Genomic DNA, 6,000 nt, shown 5'->3' with positions numbered 1-6,000 from the left:
TGCCAAAAGCTTCCTTTATAAACCTATCAACCTGTGATGCCACTTTCAATGAATTATGTACCTGTATTTTCAGATCCCTTTGTTCTACCACACTCCTCAGTGTCTTAATATTCAATGTGTAAGACCTACCCTGGTTTGTCCTAGGAAAATGCAACTCTTCACACCTGTCTGCATTAAATTTCATCTGCCATTTTTCAGCCCACTTTTCCAGCTGGTCCAGATCCCTTTGCAAGCCATGATAGTCTTTCTTGCTGTCTGCTACATGTCAAATCTTGGTGTCATTTGCATATTTGCTGATCCAGTTAACCACATTATCATCCAGATCGTTGATATAGTTGACAAGCAACAACAGACCCAGCACCAATCCCTGTGGCACTCCACTAGTCACAGGTCTCTAGTCAGAGAGGCAACCATCTACTACCACTCTCTGGCTTAACCAAAAAAGCCGATGTCTAAACCAATTTACAACCTCATCTTGAAACCTTCTTGACCGACCACATCCCCCACCCCACCCCCCCCCACACCCCATACAGGACCTTGTCAAATACCTTGTCGAAGTCCATGTAGACAATATTTAATACCTTTCTTTCATCAACTTTCCTGGTAACTTTCTCAAAAAACACGATCTACCACACACAAAGCCATGCTTACTATCCTTAATCAGTCCATGTCTATCCAAATACTTGTATATTCGGTCCCTTAGAATGCTTTCCAATAATTTTCCCACAACTGATGTCAGCCTATAATTTTCTGGTTTATTTTTAGAGTCTTTCTTAAACAGCAGAACAACATCGGCAATCCTTCAATCCTCTGGTATCTCACCTGTCGCTAAGGATGATTTAAATCTCTCTCTATACCCATGACTGTGTGCTAAACATAGCTCAAATGCCATCTATAAATTTGCTGATGATATAACCATTGTTGGCAGAATCTCAGATAGAGATGAGAGGGCGTACAGGAGTGAAATGTACCAGGTAGTTGAGTGGTGTCGCATCAATAACCTTGCACTCAACATCAGTAAGACCAAACAACTGATGGTGGACTTCAAGGAGGGTAAGATGAGGGAACACACACCAGACTTCATAGAGGGATCAGAAATGGAGAGAGTGAACAAACTCAGGTTCCTGGATGTTAATGTCTCTGAGGACCTAACCTGATCCTAACATATTGATGCAGCTATAAAGAAGATCAGACAGCAGCTATACTTCATTAGGAGTTTGAGGAGATTTGTTATGTCAACTAAAACACCACCAAATTTCGACAGATGTACCTTGGAGGACATCTTCAGGGCACAATGCAATGCCTCCAAAAGGCAGCATCCATCATTAAGGACTCCCATCATCCAGGACATGGCCTGTTCTCATTGCTACCATCATGGGCACTAGCCTCCGTAGTGTTCAAGACATCTTCAAAGAGCAGTCCATCATTAAGGATTTTTGAATGGACAGTGCTCACTACTTTTTTATTTTTTGTTTTTGCATTACTTATTTAACTATATAGTTACTGTAATTCACAGTTTTTTCCATATTATCATGTATTGCATGTGCTGCTACAGCAAAGACCATCATCCTCGACCTCGAGGGATAGCCATGACGACGACGACTGCAAAGTTAACAAATTTCACAACCTGTGCTGGTGATATTAAACTTGATTCTGATTCTATGAGACATGGTTGATTGGATTGCTACTTCAATTCTGCACTGTGCCTACTTACAATAATGCTCTACTCCTTAGCTCATCAAGAATCTGCCTAAAAGCAGATTCTGCTTCTGCTAGCTTTTGACGAATTGAGTTCCAAAGACTCTTAACACTTTGAGGGAGAAATTTGTCTTAAGTGGCCGAACCCCTATCTTGAGACACTATTACTTTTAGATTCACTTTCGAAAAAATGCTTTTGCTCTGTCAAGAATTCTTGTACCACTAGCTGAGAATGCCTTTGTCATTTTAATTTAAGATTCAGTTGTTATTGATACAATGTTATTTCAGTTTCGGTGTTGATTTATTTTTAAGTATATACTGTACACTTTTCCTGCCTTAAGACTCTTAAGATTCTAGTAACGAAGCTCGGATTTTATGTTGAAAGTGTTGTCAATTATAGCACTTGACAAAACACACCAGACAATGGCTTTGCCTCACAGCCAGTATTCTTTATTAATCACAATTAGTTTTAAAAACTGAAATAATTAATATGTAGTTTCAAACAAAACTCATAATGTTTTAGTTACACAATTCCTTGTTTAGTTTCACACTTTCAAAGCATATTACTTGTACTTATATATTACTCGCTCCAGTGGAACCTGGCCATGATTCAGTCTGAGCAGTTTATTTTATTTAGAGATACAGCACAGTAACAGGCCCTTCTGGCCCAATGAGCCCGCACCACCCAATTACACCCATGTGACTATTTAACTTACTTAACCATATGCCTTTAGAATATGGGAGGAAGCCAGAGCACCCAGAGGAAACCCACACAGTCATGGACAGAACATACAAATTTCTTGTAGACAGCAGCAGAACTGAACCTAGGTCACTGGCACTCTAATTTTATTATGCTGCAGTGTCACCTTGATTCTTCTTTGAGTGCCTGACTTGGGGTCTTCTACACTAGATATTAACAAGATTTGGCGATCTTGATCATCCTGTGAGGCATCTATGTATATCTTATATGCATATCTTCTTGATTTACAGCCAATTACACATCTGTGAGTCCATCACTTTCCTTATATCTCATATTCCTACTGCCTTCCATAATCACCTTAGCAATCTGGTCTTCAATAACCTTGTACAATTAACCAGTCTGTCTGTGGTACACAGTATGTACATCAGAATGTCCGTATCAGTTTTCCTCAGTGTCCATGTTTAGTGAGAATGTTCTCAGGGGCAATCTCAACTGAAAAGCTGTCTCAGCTGTACTCTTATACTGACACTAACCAGATGTCCAGATACCAGTGTGATGCCACTGCACAAAGATCCATTTTGTATTGACCAGATTCCACTTCTTCTACTTAACTATTTTTTCTTCCTCTTGACTGCTCTGCAAAAATAATAAGAAATGCTGTTTTGATTTCTGAAATTTTGCTTAATTAACCATTTTATTGGAATTGAAAAATATTTGTATTTGAAAATGTTGCCCAGGAGCTGGAAAATCAGATTCCCTTGAGTTTAGAAGAATGAGAGATTATCTCATTGAAGGATACAAAGTTTTCATGGGGCTTGACATAGAAATAATGATTCTCTTGGCTAACTTGTTCACAATCAAGGTCCTCAGTCTCAAAATAAGATGTCAGCCATTCAGGGGAGTGTTAGAAAGAATTTCTTTCCAGGGAGATGTGAATCTTTGGAGTTTACTACGCAAGAGGGCCATAGTCTTACATAGTCTTACTAAGTCTATTCAAAACAAAGATTAATAATCCATTTGTTATTAAGTGAGCCAAACGATGAGGAGTTAGTGCAGGTAAGTTAAAGTAAGCTATTTTCCTTTTTTACAGTCCTGTAGTGCCACCCAGTGCTCAAAAATGGAAACTTGCTCAACAGCTTTAAAAAAAAATTATTTTTGTAGCATCTTTGATGACTTCAGGATTTCCTTTTCTTTCTTTCTTTTTCTTTTTCAATCTTTTTATTATTATTAATAATATAAACAAAATACAAATGATATATTAATAAAGAAATTACAAACATACAAATTCCATTACAGATGAAAAAAAACATAGACAGTGGTTACAGTACAAATGAGTTTACCAAAACATGAACCATACAGTATATGTATGAACATAATAAGTCTAGATATTTCATGATATATGATATAAAAGAAATAGAAAAAAGAAAAAAAATATATAATGCTAAATTAACTAATCTACTAATCTAATGACTAATAAAGAAGAAAAAAGAAACAAAAAAAAAGGAAAAAAAAAGAAACCCTGGAAAAAAAAGGGCTGTTTATAATATCTCACAAGAATACATAATCATCAATGCCGTCACTTCCAGTCCTCTCAACATACATAAGCTAAAAGCTGGAAAGTCAACTGAACTTGGAACAGGGTCATATTACATCATATGAAAATATTGAATAAATGGTCTCCATATCTTTTCAAATTTAATAGAAGTATCAAATACACCACTTCTAATTCTTTCTAAATTTAAACATAACATAGTTTGAGAGAACCAATTAAATACAGTGGGAGGATTAATTTCCTTCCAATTCAACAATATAGATCTTCTAGAGGATTTCCTAAAGCACTTTATGTTAGTGAACTACTTTTGCCAAAGTGACTGTTGTAGCTGCTATGTTTTGTAACTCGAAAATATAAAACTAATCAAAAGAAAAACATGGAGCTAGGGATAAAAGTATCTATTTCATTCTTACTTAAGTGAGGCGTGCACTTATGATGTGGTGTGGTGGTGTAATGACGTATGCCATTCACGTACAGTACTTTGACATAAAACCTGGAATGAAATATGAAACAACAAAGAATTCTTAATAGTACTGAAATATTAAATACACAACTTTCTTTCCTGTTTAGCTATAAACTCCAACTCAATATAGAATGCACCTCAACTTATATACACACACATATTTTATATATATATATACAATTACTATATAGACATCCACAGCATAGTAAATTTTAATTTCTCCCATTCAGGCCTAAAGATTTAATCGCCGTGGAGAACCTTGTGGGATAACATCTTTCCTGACAATGGGGCTCACTCTGCTTGGCAGGTGAGACTTGTGGCTATGAAACAACCTCATGTTCTGGGGCCTCCTCTATGGTGGTTGTAGGTGTTGACTCTGGGCCTGCAGGAAATGGTTCTGACAGCTCTGACCACCTTTCCTCTCTAACAATTGACTCTGCTTTCCTCAGTTAATCAATGCATCGTCTCCAGATGATATCAGATGCAATCTCCACTGTGTAGGAGTGTGGTCCAGTTCTGTCCTTAATCTTTCCAAGTGCCCACTTTTGATCATTTCTGCAGTCCCTCTGTGGTGAACTACATATACCTGTCTGGACACGCCCCCTGCTGATTGCTCCTGTGGCTCCTCCCACAGACCCCTGTATAAAGGCGATCAAGGCCTGAGCCCGGCCTCTCAGTCTCCAGGATGTAGTATGGTGGTCAACCACTGCTTGTTCCTTCTTCCAGTCAATAAAAGCCGATATCTCGCCTTACGTCTCAAAGTGAGTTATTGATGGTGCATCACCCTCACCAGGACTGCTTGTCCAGGAGTGAAACATCGAACCTCCTTGTTTGAGGAGCCCTCAATTTGTCTCAGCTCTTTGTCCTGCATACTCTTTCTGAGATTGGGTTTGAGGAGATCCAAGTTTGAGCGCAAGGGCTGACTCAGGAACAGCTTAGCTGTTGAGTTGTTGGTTGTGAAGTGTGCTGCATTGTGATATGCAAGGAGGAAACTGGTGAGCTTCTGATTCAGTGTCAGTGTAGTGTGTTCTGCTGACAGTGCATTCTTTAAAATCTGGACAAACTTTTCCACCAAGCCATTGGCAGATATGTCTTATTCAATTCATTTTTAGGAAAGACTGAAACTATTCCACAACAAACTGTGATCCATCGTCACTGACTAAGTGTTCTGGAACACCAGTCCTTGAGGAGAGGCTTCTCAACACATCAAGTGTGTGTGAGGCTGTAGTGGTGGCTATTGGGAACACTCCTGGCCACTTTGTTGCTGTATTCACTACTGGAAGCAGCTACAAAGTTTGACAATGCAGGCCATTTCCAGGGATGGAGAGGCTCTGCTCTTGGCAACTTCTGGACGTGTTGGCATCCTGAACAGTGCAAGTGAGCTACTCAATCTGCTGATCTATCCCAGGCCACCAGACAAAACTTCGAGCCAACACTTCAATTTTGACCACACCTAGATGACCGGCATATAGCTCCTCTAACATTTTAGTTCTCAGCTTGGTGGTACAACAATTCTCAATTTCCACATGAGGCAACCACTATTTAGGGCAAGTTCATCCCAGCACTGGTAAAAATGGGGGAATTGGA

This window comes from Hypanus sabinus, chromosome X1, assembly GCF_030144855.1.
Source record: "Hypanus sabinus isolate sHypSab1 chromosome X1, sHypSab1.hap1, whole genome shotgun sequence".
In the NCBI taxonomy this organism is placed as follows: Eukaryota; Metazoa; Chordata; class Chondrichthyes; order Myliobatiformes; family Dasyatidae; genus Hypanus; species Hypanus sabinus.
The sequence above is the reverse complement of the archived record's forward strand: the minus strand, read 5'-3'. Positions refer to the sequence as shown.